Here is an 18,241-nt window from a genome sequence, read left to right as displayed (position 1 = left end):
CTGGTTAGGAGAATGGGTTTTGGAAATACAACCAAATTTGTATTTCTGCTCTTTCTCTGGGCTAGATAACCTGTCTAAATCTGTTTCTTCATCTGTAAAATGAGAAATAGGGTGCCCACGGAATACTTAAAAGGATGAAGAGAGAAAGCACTTAACACACATAACCTACTGTGACACAGAGTTAAGCACTCATTCAAATTGAGCTATTTGTCAATGGTTCATCATTGTATACAAGTCAAAGTATACACTCTGGTTGAACATTCCAGCTTAACAAAATCCTCCAAGTGTCGTCTGATTTAATTCTCACTCTAGCCAGATGTAGACCGGTTTTGCAGCTTCTCAGATTGAAATGTATAAAATGACTATGTACATTTTCTGTGTACATAGTCATTTTCTGGAAAATAAAACTAGTGAACATCCACTAATATTTCCCAAACCACATGCTAGTGTTAAAATATTGATAATCAGAACTGGCATGTAAGCAGTGGCTATATGTAAAACATTTTGTGTCATTTTATGATGGTTACTGATCTTATTAAAATCAAGCTTCAAATTTCTGAAATGTGTAATTATAAGACAAAAACATGTAATTAATTCTGAACATGATATAATGTGTAAACAACACATGCATATTTACAAAGTATACTCTGATGAATGACAATGAAATGAAAGATTTAAACATTTTAGAAAGTGTAAAAAATAGCTATGCCATGTTGTAAGATATTTGCAGTCCTAAAAGTGTTAATGAAATGTAAGTTTCAAATGGACTATAAACTTAAAATGAAACTTTGTGGTAGCCAGACAGTCAGGAAATATTAAAGAAAGCTGAGTATTTTCACTGGGGTTTAAACACTAAATTGCATTCCTTTAGTCCCATGATATATCTGCCTCTACTATATTGGTAAAGAAATAACTTGGATCATCAAACAGACCTGTCTCTACAAATAATGTAAAGAAAGAAGGCTAATTTACTGAGCAAACACAAAATGTACAAGCAGATAGGTAGCTTTCAAGGTACTGCAAATTTAAAATGAGATTCTGCAGTATTTACATAGTAAGTTCACTTAGGATTTGAGGTAGATGTTTGCTTAACTATTTGACTTACTCTGAAAGAATAGTAAACCATCTCCAGAATGATACTACACATATTCCTGAATAGTTGCACCTTTAGATGGGGTTCAATAGTAACTTTGAAGGTATGTGTTTGCATTTCAAAAGAAAATGTGCTAGAGACTGGGAGTTTGTAATCCTTGGAGACATTTCAAAAGGTAAAGAAAGTATAAAGGTCCATTATGTCCACTAATGAGACATTCTACAAAGCTAAGAGGTAATAGTTATCTTTCTCTTTTATTCACCTTACAATTACAAATTAATTACCTTTTTCATAGGCAAATTCTGTGTTGACACAGTATATGTATATAGTAGACCAAGAAGAAATTATTCATAAACATATAAATTCATGTTAGAGGTACAATTGTTCTTCATGCTGACAGATGAATGGGAGATTGTCAAAATAGGCAAGAATTCCATGTAAAGGAAAAAATATGTGAAAGCAAACAATATGGTGAGTAAAACGTGGGAAGTTTATTAATTACTTTTATATTTCTGTGATAAAATACCATAACCAAGACAATTTATGTGAGGGATGAGTTTATTTGGGGCATTTAATTCCAGGGGTTTAAAGTTTATGATGATGGAGAAACATGGCAGCAAGCTGCGGACATGGCTGCTGGGAGAAGAAGCTGAGAGTTCACATTTTGAACCACAATCATGATGCAGAGAAAGAGTAAAAAGGGCACAGAGTCTTTAAATTCTCAAACCTTGCCTCCAGTGACATACTTCCTCCAAAAAGACTACACCTCCTAAATTTCCTCAAACAGCATCACCATACAGGGACATACAGGAACATTCTCATTCAAACAACCATAGAGATTGTGACCAAAACATTCTGTATATATTATGATTAAAACAGAATAATTGTGTAATAGAGTTGAGTACTGAAAAGCTAGATTTGAAACAGATTGTGTAATGTCTGTGTGCCATATTAAAGATTTTTGGAAATTTTCTCTATCTGAGGGATAATTATAGTCTTAAAGAAAAAATCATGCTACTCATTTTAAAATGGTAAAAAGAAACAACAAAAGAGAATGTATTCAAGAAAGACTACTTCAGTGAAAGATTAAGGTAGATCAGAGAAATTGGGCTCAATCTTGACATGGACAAATGAGTATGTATAACCAAGAAGCAAGATGGAGTTGAGAGGATGGAGAATGACAAAGAGAAAGCATCAAGACTCCAAGGACTCTTTTTATAGCTGTTGAACAGGACATTTGATGAAGATCAGAATGATAAGATATCAAAGGTATAATCTAATCAGATATTCAAGGCCATGCTATTTGCTTACATGATATCATTTTGACCTATAGGGTAAAGGGTCTCCAAAATTGGGGTAGTTCCTGGGGTAGAACCCAAGCATTTAAGCACTGTGTTTGCAGGAGTTCATATTTCTGTTCATAATTTTTATTCCAGTTCTCCTGCAGAAGCTCACTCTGATCTTTGAATATAAATTTATGACCGCAAATATTTAGTATCCTTTCTCAATGTCACTTGTTAGTCCTTTTACTTTTTCCTTGGAAGTCCCTCCCCAAGAAATTTTCCTCAGCTATCATTCCAAACCTTAACCATTCTTTACTGTAAACATGTGACTTTGTTAACTTTCAAACCCATCACCAAATTTCATTATCTAGCTTCAAAAAAGAATTGAAACTAGCAGGGATTTTCTAACCTATGACTCATATATGCTCCCATGTGACACCTTTATTTTTTCCAGTTTCACATCGACTATATACATCAAATCTCCCAGCTGAGTTTGTTTCGCCCAGCCCCTCAAAATTCTTACCATATTTATTCCCCTTTCTGTAATGATGCAATATTATGAAACCATCTCAATAGAGGAGTCTAAAATGCCTGATAGACATTTAAGAAAGTGCTCAACATCCTTAGTCATCAGGAAAATGCAAATCAAAACAACTCTGAGATACCTTCTTACTCTTGTCAGAATGGCTAAAATCAATAACACCAATGACAATTTATGCTGGAGAGGATGTGAAGAGAGGGGAGCAACCCTCCACTGTTGGTGGGAGTGCCGACTCGTACAGCCACTTTGGAAATCAATATGGAGATTCCTCAGGAAAATGGGAACCAGTCTACCACAAGATCCAGCACAAGAGTGGAATTCTCTTAGGCATATATCCAAAAGATGCCCATTCATACAACAAGGGCATCTGCTCCACTATGTTCATAGCAGCATTATTTGTAATAGCCAGAACCTGGAAGCAACCTAGATGCCCCACAACTGAAGAGTGGATAGAGAAAGTGCGGTACATTTACACAATGGAGTACTACTCATCAGAGAAAAAACAATGGAATCTTGAAATTCGCAGGGAAATAGATGGCACTAGAAGAAACCATCCTGAGTGAGGAAACCCAGTCACAAAAAGACAAACTTGTTATGTACTCACTCATATACAGATTTTAGACATGAATCAGGGGGTGTACCAGCCTACAATCCCACAGCCAGAGAGTCTGAGAAACAGGGGGACCCCAAGAGATATATGCAAAGTATCCCGGAGAAGGGGAAGGGGACTGGAGTCTCCTGAGGGGATTGAGAACATGGGGGGAGCTAGGGGAGAGGAAGCTGATAGAAAGAGAGGGGAGCAGAGGAGAGGAGAGGAGGATATGGGAGAGCACGATGGTTGAGTCAGGGGAAGAATAGAGGAGAGCAGGATGAGAGATACCGTAATAGAGAGAGTCACTATAGGTTTGAGGGGATATCTGGCACTAGGGAGATTTTTAGAGATCTACAAGGATGACACCAACTGACAATCTAGGCAATAGTGGAGATGCTACCTTAAATGCCCTTCCCCAATAATGAGATTAATGACTACCTGTATGCCATCCTAGAGCCTTCATCCAGTGACTGATGGAAGCAGAGGCAGACACCCACAGCTTAACACTGAACTGAACTCCTGGAACCCAGTTGCACAGAGGGAGGAGTGATGAGCAAAGGAGTAAAGATATGGCTGGTAAGCCCACAGAAACAGTTGACCTGAACAAGGGGGAGCTCATGGACCCCAGACTGGTGGCTGAGAGGCCAGCATCAAGACCCCCTGAATGTGGGTGTCAGTGAGGAGGCCTTGACAATCTATGGGGCCTTGGATAGTAGATCAATATTTATCCCTGGCATACAAATGAACTTTGGGAGCCCATTCCACATGGAGGGATGCTCTTTCAGTCTGGATACATGAGGAAGGGCCTAGGCCCTGCCCAGGATGATATGACAAACTTTGAAGATTCCCCGTGGAGGGACCCACCCTCCCTGGGGAGTGGAGTTGTGATTGGGTGGGGGATTGGGGGGATTGGTGGGGGGTAGGTGAGGAGGAGAGGGTGAGGGAGTTGGGATTGACATGTCAGGCAAGCTTGTTTCTAATTCAAATAAAAAACACTTATGATTGTGGTTGTTATTTGGCTCATCAAGGTTTTCAATCCCAAATTTTCTATTTTTTTTAATTCAGTACCTCAAATTTTGTGCTGAAGTTTTCAGTGCTTCGCTCATCCTTTTTATTTTTACTTTAAAATTTTACTTTTTCCTCTCTAATGATAATAAGTTGAAAATGACAGAGTAGTATATAATGTGCTATGAAGTTTAAAATTACTTAGGTATAGAAATAGTAAATAAATAAGATGATAGAAGGAGACAGGGAAATGGAAAGAATAGAGGATATACACAATTAAATAAACAAAAGGAAAAATAAGAGAGTGGAGAAGAATGTTGTAGAGAGGAGGAGAAAACAGTGAGACATTAGGGAAAAGATAAAATGAGTAAAAGGTTTTACAAATAATGCAAATGGCTAAAACACAATCAGGTATAATTTTTTAAAAAATGAATGAAAGGAAGATGTGAAATTTAAAAAATAAAGTCAAAACAGTAAATGCATAATTTGGGAAGGAAGAGAAATGAAAGGGGGAAATATTGTCCAATAATGAAACAATGTGTAAGCAAAATTTGATCAATATATGAAGGAATAAATGAGCATATCAATATTTTAAAGGAAAAAATTAAAAACAATGAAATAAAAATCCTATTAAACATGTAAAGAAGTGAGAAATTACAAGAAACTTTAAAAACATAATGTACTGGAGCAGCTTCTTTGTGGGTCCTCAAATATTGAAGATGGAGACTGGAGAGATTACTTGGCGGTTAAGAGTAGAGACTGTGCTTCTAGAGGACTCAGGTTCAATTCCCAGTACCCATATGCCACCTCACAGCCATTGTAACTCTAGTATCCTGTAGTGAACAAACATATATGCAGGTAAAACATTCATGCACTTATATTTTATAAAAATAATGAATACCATCCATTCTACTTATGAGGACAGGATCAATTGAATTTGTAGACTCTTGGGTTCTCTTTGTTTTATGCTCTTGTTGAGTTTACACCAAATAAGAATCTCATGTCTGCCAATTGTTTTCACTATAGTTGTTTTCCTTTGTGTACCAGGGGCCTCTACTGGCCACACTTAATATTTGCATTGTTTGTAGTAGACAGATTCTTTTTCCAATTCCTATGACTTCCCAGACGGTACTCCCATTTTAGCAGAAAGATGGCTCCCAGATACATTGAGCGCGTGAGAAGCAACCCCAGCAACCAGATGGGTACAGGCAGAGAACCTGTCTTCATACTTTCAAGACATCCTGAGTATTAAACATCCTCTTGGAAGGATGACACTGTGGATACCATGTACATTTCTGGAATTTCAGAATCTTTGGGCTTTGGGAGAGTGAAAACACAGACAAGTAGCTCCAGATTTCATCCACCCATTGGCTTCAGCTCAGAGTTACCAAACCCCAGCTGGCTGGTTGATAAGATCTGTTTATATACCTGGAAAGCAGGGCTATCTCTGCCTAACACTTCTTAGCTGAATACAACCTGTCACCTACACTCCTTGACTAGTCTATGTTAGTTGTTCTTGCTATGCACAGCTTCCTCTCTAAAACTTCCCTCACCTGAAGAGTGTGGTACACCACACTGAGGCTTCCTCTCTGAGCCTTTGCTCGCACAAGGATTGTGGCACACCAAGTTGAGGCTTCTTCACCTGTGAAAATTTCTGATTTCAGGCCTCTGAGGTACTTCAGTTTTTAACAACAGTTTCTCTCTCAAGACAGTGCCCAGCTGCTGCCCTCTAAGTCAGATAATGTGACAAAATGGTGCACCTCGCCAATAGTGCCCTGTCCTCTGGAAGAATCACTGTTTCACCAAAATCCACAGCTGAATTTAAGGGCTGAGAGGGCTATGGGCTTATCCAGATGGTAGGACTGCCAAACTCTTTACTGGCTTATCTCTTGGAAAAGGCTTCTGGTTTCCTTCTCTGTATCTGCGAACTGTTCAGCTAAGCCTGAGTTCAGTTTACAGCTGTGCAGCATTCATCTTTTTTCCTACTCTTTTGCAATACTCCTTCACTTCCTCCATGGAGTTCTGAAGCTCTTTTTCTATTTCTCTCTTTTGGGATATAATATTTTTTCTTGGTCTGCTGTTCTTTACTAGCACACACAGAGGCAGCCTCTAGTCTGCCATCTTACTCAGAAATTCAGAAGTTCAAGATGTCTGACACATAAGACTAGTTCAGCCAATGCTTTTATTATGCTTTGCTGATTCTTACCACGAGACAACAGGATCATTGTATACTAGGCTGGCATCTTATTCATTATTGCATTCCAACATTTTTAGATGTCTTGAATTTAGTAGATACTATAAAATAACGTGTTAAAATGGGTCAAACTGACCTGACCTGTTCTTTAATCCTCAGTATACATAAATTAAATTCCTTTGTAATTTGCATGTGATTCACCTCTTTCTTTAATAATGCCTTTAAACACAGGATTATCTTTATAAGCCCTGTCTTCATGAAAAGGGATAAACCCTTTGATAATCTGAGTCCAATTTCTAGTGTTTTCTAGAATGTAGGAACTGAATTCTTGGCATTTTTCCCTTGGGACAATATGAAGATGAATTTTAATTCCCACAAAAATATTAATTGATAGCAGAGGAAGGCAGCACAGACACATGTGACAGAGAGTAACCATATGGAGATTTTAATTTGCTGACAATTATCCATGAAATTGATACCCAAGCATATAATGAAGAGTTGGCAATGTATAGCCATTATTAACAATTAGAAGCTATTTAAGTCATTCATTTATTCTATCAAGTATAAAAAGCAGACTAAAATCATAAACAGCATAATCCATTGAAAACAATAATCTTTATGAAACGAAATTATAACATTTACTCCACAATTTTATTCAACTTGCAAGCTGTAATTCCTTTATTATAAATTCAGTTCACTTTTATGGGCAAGAATAAAACTAACAGTAATTGAATGTCTATTATGTGTCATGCACACAGAGATTATGTCAATATCTCATTTTACCCTGGAGAACTCTTATCAGTTACTTTCATAGATTATGGGGCTGAGCTCTAGAGATACAAAATTATTTTCCCAGCATTCTAACCATAAAATACATATGTGAATGTTTAGGCTCATTTTGTTTGGTGGAACAAATATTTCTAGACTCTTTCAGAGTTTCTGGTATATATAAAATGGAGTTGTTTTCTACCAGTGTTAGGTTATGCTGACATTTCTTTTCTGGCAATCGTATTACCAAAATCATTACTTCCAGGAATCCAAGTATGAAAAGGCTTAAGCAACTTCATGTAGGGCATTCTAACCAGGGGAACAAGGGTTATTATTGTGCCACAGATGAATTATAGCTGTTCAGTGTCCTAAGAACACTCGGGTAGAACCTGTTATAAACTGGTCGTTTTGGTTCCTAATAGTCTTGTTATTTATTTCCAGTGTACTATATAAATGTTATTTCATATGAGTGATGAGCACTGATCTAGTTCATCTGGTCATTTGATGTCTGAAGCTTTACCACAAAAACTATCTAACAGATGTTTACTTGGTTTCTGCCTAAATGCCTCCAGAGATGAGGAGCTCATTCACCTGCGCAGGATTCAGTCTTATTTTTAGACTGCTTTAACCAGAATATTAGAATCTCCATACAGTTGGAGAAAGGCAGTGTAGAAGAGAAAATACTTAAATTATAGCTTGTCAGTTCAAATTGCAGAAAGTTTACATGATTTCTTGAGCATGTCCATCATTTCCTTCAGGAACATTATTTTTAGTGCTTAACAAATTATCCCTGAAATCTAACAACTGGAAACAGATCACATTTGTTATCTCACTCTTTATCTGGGTCAGAAGTCTAGATACAGCTTAGGCCCTCTGTTTCTGTAATTCTCTCAGGCAGAGACACTTGCATGTCTTTTTGTGCTGATTGAGTTATACATATTTTGAGGATTAATTTTTCAAAATTCTGCCTCCAAGTCCATATTGTTGTTAGCATGATTCAAATGCTTACAACCTGCTTGATTGGCCTGCCTTGGTTCTTTTCATCTTATTGAACAAAGGGGGCCTTCTATTCTTTGCCAAATGAACCCAATCTGAAATTAGTTTTATCTAAGCCTGAGAACTAGTAGCTAAAGGAAACCATGATAGTTGGTAACCGCATCTTTTTTATTCATGATTTCCCAGAACTTTCACCACATTCTTAGAAGCCTGCTGTTAAGTCTAACCCAGGTTCACCTGAATGTGATTACACAAATAAATGTGTACTAGCAAATAGGTTAGTCTACCTACTAACAGGATTCTTTGGTACTTCTTGGAGTTATACCTGGCACATCCTGAAAAAGTTAGGCTTTCAATGCCTGGGATTAAACTGTACAAAGACTAAGTTACATGTTATAACCCAAGATTACACGTAGCAGACACGTTAGCTTCTAACACCGCATCTGATTATTATTTTTCCTTGCAAGCAGATATCGGATTGTATTCAAGGCAGTGATACATCCAGCTCAGTGTCCTTACTATCTTTGCAAATAGGGATAGCCATAAGACCACTTCTGGTCATTAATTATATGAAATTTTTATAGGCATCTCTGAGAATGCTTTACTTTTCTGCTACACATGTGAATATTATAACTGGCATCAAAACAGCCATATTGTGGGAAAGGTCATTGCATCTGACCCTGGTATGACTGAGTTAGTCTAGCAACAGCAAAATGAAGAGACTCCTTGTTTAAGCCAGTGTAGTTGGATTTCTTTTTTGTTGCTGCTGTAAACATGCCTGCTAGGTACAATTTCAACACAAGCAGACTAGAACTTCCATTTTATTTTATATTAATATCTTTATTTGGCATATAAAACAACGGGTTTCATTATGAGAGAGATAGATAGATGATAGATAGATAGATAATCAGGCTTAGATCATATTTATTGCCCTGCCATGCCCCTTCATTCCTTCTCCTTTCACTGGTACACTTCCAACATCTAAATAGACATTCTTCTACGTTCATGTCACATATGAACACACATACATTGTTAAATATAGGTTCATATGTGAGAGGAAACCTGGAATTAATTTGTCTTTTTTTTTGTTCACAGCCATTATTCTCCTTGTTCCTTTCTCCTTTGAGACTTCTTTCTACCCTTACATAGTATTTTTCTACTTTAATGTAACACACACACACACACACACACACAAAGAAAATGTGGAAGACTTGGTATTTATTTTTCTGATTCTGGACAGTTTCACATGATGAACTATCTTCTGGAAAATAACATAATTTCATTCTTACTCATGGCTGAATAAAACCCCATTGAGTGTATATAACACATTTTCAATCTATTGTGTAAGTGAACATATAGTTAACTCTATATACATATATGAGCAAGCATCTCAGTGGTATATTGACTTAGATTCCTTCAAATATATACCAGGAGTGTTACAGTGGGATTATAAAGTATCTCTCTTTTATGGTTTTCTATGAATATGTATATTGATTTCCACCGTGACTATGTTGTAAAATCTAGTTTTGGATAAGCATGATTAGCTATTAACACTCTGATAAATAAGCAAAGGATAAATAAGAAGTAGGGGCATGTACTATAATCTAAGATTTTGGGAGGCTAAAGAACAAGGATTTTGGTTTTAAGGAGGCCAGCTTGTCTTAACAAAAAAATTAAGAAACAGAATTGTCAGTAGCTGGATCCACAGTGGGCAACCCTGGCATGCCTTAAAAGTACCATTCTCCTCTGGTAGTCTGCTATGGCAGCCTGGAGATGTGTTTCTTGTTCTTAGTTCCTGATGTGGTGGCAGCTGTGACTGTGACTGTGGCTGGTGGATGCAGAGCAGCCACTGGGTTTGCCTATCACAGATAAACAGATATAGAAGATGAAGTCAAACCTGAACAATATTGACTTCCAAATGACAGCTAAGGAGAAACATCTGCAGCATGATGTGGTGGTTCATATTCATCAACTGCTGTCTGAAAGCTGCAGGCATCATTCATCTTGGTGCCACCTCCTGTTATGTTGGAGACAATACAGATCTGATTATTTATTCTGAGAAATACATTTGATCTGCTTTTGCCAAAGCTTGCTAGAGTGATCTCAAGGCTTGCTTGCTTTCCTAAGTAATGTGCTGATCTGCTTACCTTAAGTTTCACATATTTTCAGCCTGCTCAGCCTACCACGGATGGGAAATGCTGCTGTCTTTGGATTCAAGATCTCTGCCTGAATCTCCAGAACTTGAAGTGTGTCCATGATGAACTACATTTCCGGAGAGTGAAAGACACCACTGGCACTCAGGCCATATTTCTGCAGCTCTTCAAGGAAGATCACTGGAAGGGAGAGCACCTGGATAAGATGGTGACAGAAAAGGCAGGGTTTAAGAGAGCTTTCATCATCACAGGACAGGCCTATATATGAAAAGAGGGCATTGAAATGCCATATGCACTGGCTAGCTAAGGGGCATCAGTACACAAGATTTGCATTGACATTAGCCTCCTGGAGAACCTGAAGGATATGGAGGAGCCCTTTGTGAAACAGCAGATTGGCTGGAGTTCGATGCCATACAAGTAGATCCCCTGGCCTGTCACCTGATGGGCCTTATCATGGACCCACTAAAGACAGCTTCTGTGTACACTGGGTGATAGTGCAACCAATGGATCTGTTTGACAGAAGCATTTTTTCACTGCAGATACTATACTAAGTACATTACAAAAACATTTCTAAAGGATAGGTTGTGCACTCCAAAGTGATTGAACAGCACATTTGGCAAGAGCTCTTTCATGACCACAGAGAACATCATCCTAGCTGTGGACAAAACTGGGAGTAACCAACAGGATTGTCATGAGAAAAATTTCCAACAGGCAGCTGCCATAGTTAAGCAGAAAGGAGCCTCCTAGAACACATTTGGGCAGATGCCTACTTCAGCCCCATTCACTCACAGGTGGAACATTTGCTGGACTCCTCTTCTTTCACTGGCCAAGCACCCCAGCAGGTTCACATATTCACAAGAAGAGAAATTGCATCCCCTTCTCAAACTCGATGGAAATGTAATGGAGGTGAAAGTAGTGTTATGTCTGTAGAATAAAAAAGAATTACAGAAAAATATTGAGAGCTTGCTAATTATATTGTTGAGAATTTTTTAAGGAAAGAAAAAATTGATTTCTGGAGCAGATGTTTCAAGAGAAGTTAGGTTTCATGCAGTGTAAGATAGTCACTTAAAGAAATCAAAATGGTTTAGAGTCCATTAATAAATGATTAAGCTCTCTTAAAATTGGCAAACATCGGACTTTATCATTACAATAGTTACTCTTTTATTTGAATCAATAATTTTCTTTTTAAAATAATATAATGTTTTATCAATTCTTTGAGAATTTCACGCAATGTCTCTTCATCATATTCACCCCTACTCCTCCCCACAACTCCTCCCAGTCCCACCCCTCCTCTATCTCCCTCCATCCAACTTGTGCCCTGTTTTTAATTTCAGAAGATAGTATCTCAGAGCTGATGTCCTCCTCCTCCTCTGGTCCTTACAGTCTTTCAGCTTCATCTTCTCCAGTGGTCCACAAGCCTTATGTGACAGGTTGTGTTGTAGATGTACCAGTTGGGGATGGACAACCCATGGTCGGCTGCCCTCTGAATTTGACCAATTATGGAATTTAGTGATGATCCCAGTCTACTGCAAGAAAGAACTTCTTTAATAATGTAAGAGTATCACTATCTGTGGATATGAAAACAAGAATTCAGAATACAAGAATTATGCTGGTTTAGGAAATTGGCAGTAGTGGGTTTTCTGGGTTCCATGGGCCCCATGAGCCACAGGTATACAATGCCAGGCATGCATTCCCTACTGTTAAGTAGGTCTTAAGTTCAAATAGGTGACTGTTAATAACCCCCTTGGAATAAGTGCCACTATATTGCCATTGAGAATCTCTTGACATTCTGGTCCTTGTTGTGGTTCAAAGGCTTATAGCTAGCTAGGACTATTTATTGCTGCTCTCCCTTGGCCCCTCATATGGCTCCTTTGGAAACTGAGAGCTAGTATCCAGAGAGGAGGCTTCCAGGCCCAAACCAGATCAATTCTTCGAAGTCCTGTGTCTGCAGTGTGTGGTGTCTTCCCTGAGGACTAGCTCTCCTACTATAGGAAGGAACTGTGAAGTGGCCAAGAGAGAAAAACAATTAATAGCCCTACGCAACTGCAAAGCATAATTAAGATCCACAACAATAACCAGAACAGCAAGATATGCTCAAGGATACAATAGCAGCACTTATATATTAGGAGTAAGCAACAGACACATAATTGGACTTAAGGCATGCTCAATAACTCAATAGGAGGGAAATCATGCCATTGAATACCATCAAAGAAATCCACAATGGGTGACAATATAGAGAACAATGACTGTGGCATACACAGCTCCAACTGATACATCTACAACATAACTCCTACACCTAATTCTCAGAGAATATTTCAGAACAGGGGGCAGAAAGATTTCAAGAACCAGGGGACCAGGATGATTGCTATGAGACTGTATGTTCTATATATGACAAGGAGTTGCCCTCATAACAACAGTCACCTAAACAAGACCCGATGATAACACCAGCTGACATGCTTATGTGGGTGTGCAAATCTCAAAAGGCCTTATCCCTAGAAGAGCTTCAGGCAATTAATGGATGATAAGAGAATGAGAATCAATCTCCTTTGGGGACAAACTCCCTAATGAATATGACACATCTATACTATCTTGGTTAGAGGCCACACTAGATTCTAGGCCCTTAAGCTTCATTGTGTACCTGGAATTGGAATGATTGTTGCCTGGGCACTTTTCCCCAGATCGTAATGCTCTAGTTATGCTGAAAATGAACTGCCTGGCATTAGATTCCCCAAACTCTAATCCAGCTGACAAAGCCAAACTGCACAAAGTCTTCATTCTCAACTCTTTGCAGGTTCGCTTCTCTGTCTGGACACCTGCAGGGTCCCCCTCAGTGGTCAACCCTAAGCATGTGTACATATGACTAAATGGACTCAGCAGGCTGTAGTTATTTACGTATGTGTGTAAAAAATAATAAATGAAGAAAGGGTCATGACATCGAGAGAGAGCAAGGAAAACAAGGGAGAAGTTGTAAAGGGGAGAAATGTAGGTTGAAAATGATATAAATGCAGTACTCATATATAAAATTCTCAAGTAATATAAAGGTTAAAATGTAAAACCAAAAATGAAAGCTTTGTAGGGGGTTGTAATTTTAATTCTTGCTTTTTTAATTTTTGAGATTATAAAATAATTACATCATTTCCTCCCTCCAAAGCCTCCCATATACAATGAAATATGATCATATCCACTCGCATTTTTGACCCTTCAATATCTCCATCCTCCCAAGCACATCACCATCCAACTTCATGCCCTCTTCTTTTTCTTTATTTTTAATAGACCTTTAATTCCAATTAGTGTTGCCATATGTTCATGTGTCTGACAATCCACTGGATTATATACCAGTGGCCAATTTTACAAAGAATTATTCACCTTTCCCCAGCTGCTATAAACTATTCAAGACTGGGGGAAGGGACATCATGAACCCCTCGCACATCCTTGTTGGAATTTTGTCATCTGGATTTTGTGTAGTTCCTGTATAGATAATCACAGTTGCTGTGCATTAATGAGTGCATTAGTCATGTCATGGCCAAAAGACAGCATTTCCCAGCCCTCCTCCCCATCATCTGGCTCTTGCATTCTTTCTGCCTCCTCTTTCATGATATTCTCTAAGACTTACCAGGGCATTGGAGATGAAGATGTCTATCTGGTAGAATCTCAATATTGCACCCTCCATACTGTGAAGATAATGCAGTTTTGTTGTTTAAGCCACAAACTTGTTTGTAGTGTAAGTAGTCTTTTACAAAGCGTTGTTGCAGGCAGCTGGAGAGATGGCTCATCAGTTAAGAGAACCAGCTTCTTTTCCAGAGGTCCTTGGTTCAAGTCCCAGTTCCTGCTTGGTGGTTTGCAACTGTTGGGCCCCAACCCCATGTCTGTGAGTTGCTAGTCAGCCTACAAGTGCAACTTGTTTTCCAGTCCAAGCGCTTCCTGTTTTCTAGTCCTGACTTATTGCCCTGGCCTTGACCCTCTGACATCAACATTCAGCAGGAGGAAAACACGCTCTCTTCTACCTGGGGTTTTTCCACTATGCTGTAAACCTGTATGTAAAGCTCCTCCCTCCTACAAGAGAGACCTGTTAGCACTTGCAATGAACACACACACACATACACACTCTCCTGGCAATAAAGGCAGCACATGCATTCTCTTAGTACAAACAAATGGACGTCTTGTCTCTCTTTTCCTGATACTTGGAGTGGCTTGTGGAGCTGGCGCCGCATGCAACCATTGCTAACTTGACTTCCAGAGGGTCTGACACTCTCTTCTAGTCTCTGAGGACATCAAGTATGCATGTGGTACACAGATATACACGTAACCCCAACACCCATATTATAAAATGCTCTTTTAAAGACATTTTATAAAGAAAATGTTATTGCAGAACTATAGCATAATCATAGAGAAGGCAGTGACACTGATATAATAAGCAAGCTACAGAAAACTATACCTAAAGAGATCTTTAAAGTTGGTAGCAATAATTTGTACTCTACTCAAGAATGTTACAGAGATAGAATCATGTATTATACAACATTTGCAGATTGGCTTTGTTAGGTTGGCATAAGTTTTTACAGAGTCACCCAGAGATTTGCCAATTTTTTAATTGCTGAGCAGTATTCTATGATATGGGTCTACCATTGTCTCTTTAAATAGACACCCATTAATGAGTACCAAGTTTATTTGCAGTTTATGACTATTATAAAAATATCAAATATGTACAAGTTTGGTGTGAATAACAATTTTCATTTTTTTTCTGAGGCAACTGCACAGGAGTGTAATTATTAGATAATATGGGAGTGGTACCTTTCTGTTTAAAAAAATAAAGAAAAAGAAATTGCTAAAATATTTTCTATAGTGCTATCTCATTTTATGTGTTCATCAGTAATGCACGAGTAATTCGGTTTTTATGTATTCTTGGCAGCATTTAGTATTATCCCCAATTTTCATTTTTGGTTTTCTGATAGATGTATAGTAATATCTCATTTTTGGTATTAATTTGCATTTCCTAGGTTGCTAAGAATATTGGTTTTCTATGTGCTTAGTTACCACATATATTCCCACCTGTGAAATGTCTTTTTATTTTGTTTTTCCATTTTTACTTGATTTTCTTTTTTGTTTGTTTGTTTGTTGTCCTGGAACTGGCTTTGTAAACCACACTGGCCTCAAACTCACAGAGATCTACCTGCAAGTGCTGGGATTAAAAGCGTTCGATACAACCACCCAACACTTGACATTCATTTTACACATGAAGTTAAAGGGTTCTTTTGTACATTCTAGATTGTCATTCTTATTGGATTATGATTATCAAATAATTTTGACATTCTATGGGTTATCTTTTCATTTCTCATGAAGAAGCAATAATCCATTTTGATAAGGCTCATTTTTATCAATGGTTCCTTTCCCCTATTGTGCTTTGGGAATCAAACTGAAAGTTGTCTGCCTAGCTTTATATCCTGTATATTTTCCTTCTTCATAAAAGTTTTAAATTTTGCACTTAAGTCCAATCTCCATTTTGAAAAGAATTTTGCATACGTTTAGGTAAAATTTTGCTTTTTTTCCATAAATGAACATTTGTATTATTGGTTAGGGATGACCCACATGGTAGGAGTTCTTACCAGTCTTTTAAGTCTTTTTCTTTCTTGATGAATACACTTGATTGTGCTTGCAGAAGTGACTCTAAAGGTTCTGCCCCACCAGCCAGTGTTCACACAGGAACCACAGTGTTAGAGCCTCATTACACACAAGACAAAAGAAGAGGAAGAACTATCCTCATCAAGCTGATTCATTTTGCCTTCTTTCACCAATTCTCAGAGGAAGGCATGATAGCAGGCCCCTCCTTTGTTCATAATTTCAGCCTTCTGAGTGTAATTTAGCCATTTGCTGTAACCTAAATTTCAGCCCAGAGATATGAAATTCTACATTTGCCAATGAACATCGGCAGGCTTCAGCATTATTTATCTGGCTGTAGGCAAACTTGTAAGGTGGTGGTTCCTCAACCTTCCTAATTCTGGGACACTTTAATGCAGTTCCTCATGTTGTGGTGACCCCAACCATAAAATTATTTTGTGAGCCGGGCGTTGGTGGCACACGCCTTTAATCCCAGCACTCAGGAGGCAGAGGCAGGAGGATCTCTGTGAGTTTTGAGGTCAGCCTGGTCTACAAAAAGTTCCAGGATAGCCTCCAAAACAATACAGAGAAACCCTGTCTCAAAAAACCAAAAAATAATTATTTTGTGACTACTTCATAACTCTGATTTTGCTACTGCTATGAATCATAAAGCAAATATCTGATATGTGACAACCCAAAGTGATGGTGACTCACAGGTTGAGAGTCAAGGCTGAAGGGCATTTCATTAATTGGTAATTCATGTGGGAGGGCCCAGGCCACTGTGGGTGGTAGTCCTGGTTTTTATAAGAAAGAAGGTTGAGCAAGCTGGTAAGCAGCACTCCCCTCCAAGGCCTCTGCATCAATCATCTCCTGCCTCCAGGTTCCTGCCATGTTTGAGTTCCTTTTCTAATTTCCTTCAATAGACTATTTTGTGGAAATGTAAGCCAAGTAACTCCTTTTCCCCAAGTTGTTTTGGTCATGTGTTTCATCACAGCAACAGAAATCCTAACTTAGTACAATGAAAACCTAGTTAAATGCTAGAAGCCTAAACAAGTTTGTTTGGTTTATCTGTACCAGATATGCTTGATGACATGTGAGTGGGAGGTATGTGGGCAGGAAATACGATAGGTTGTGTGCTTGCCCCTGATTCACCCTGATGGGGAATGTGATGAATTGTAGGTTTTGCCTTTTTAAGCCTTTGCAAAATGTAACTTGCTGCTATTTCCTGGGAATCCAGGAGTGAACCTGGCCAGAGTCCATATTCCTGGAGACTATTTAATTAAAGCTTGCTTCAAATTTGGCTCAAAGCTTGTGGTAGTAGTTTTGTTGTCAACCGGTAGGATTACTAGTGCCTGTCCCCAGTTTCTGGATTCTTTCAGTCTGACCTGGCTCTCCATGACTAAGAGGCCATTCCAGGCCATGTCTTGTGATATGGAAGGTAGAGTTTCCAGCCTGGCACTGGAGGACTTTTACCTTAGACAGGCATACCAGTAAAGCTAATTTTAACAAGTAAAAGATAGCTTGCTTATCTTAATAGAACTTGTTTTTCTGTTGCATTTTTTTTTGCTGTTTGGCCAACATCTACTCACTTTGACCCTCAGTTTCTCTATCTTTAACATAAAGACAAATAGAACAAAATCACTGGTTTTGTATATTTTCAAGCAACAGAGAACCTGAAAGGAATTCAAGACTGACAGTATATATGGAATGCATAACCCTAAATCTATATAAACTGGCAAAATTTTCTGTTCAAATTTTGTGCATTAGGCAGAACCAGTCATCCACTATTATTAAAAAGCTTTCGCCTTTATTCATCTCTAAGTGCACAAAGTGATTTCTCACTGTATTAAATCTGTAACAGGAAAAAACGTTGAGTCAGACTTTATTCAAAATGTGTCACCTTGGAAAAGCATGGAATCTACAAACCTGCATGTTTCTGCCTGCCCTCAAGAAACTAATTGAAACATTCCAGTGATATGAGTAACAGACTCAGCTCTGATAATACCCATCTAGAAAATATTGCC

General features: G+C 38.3%; 1 pseudogene; it reads left to right on the top strand.

Moving 5' to 3' along the window:
- Positions 1-10,342: 10,342 nt before the first annotated feature.
- On the top strand, positions 10,343-11,618 carry LOC101832394 (annotated as a pseudogene).
- Positions 11,619-18,241: the final 6,623 nt, after the last annotated feature.

This window comes from Mesocricetus auratus, unplaced genomic scaffold, assembly GCF_017639785.1.
Source record: "Mesocricetus auratus isolate SY011 unplaced genomic scaffold, BCM_Maur_2.0 Super-Scaffold_100003, whole genome shotgun sequence".
NCBI classification, from domain to species: Eukaryota; Metazoa; Chordata; class Mammalia; order Rodentia; family Cricetidae; genus Mesocricetus; species Mesocricetus auratus.
This window is presented reverse-complemented; position numbering and strand designations above follow the sequence as displayed.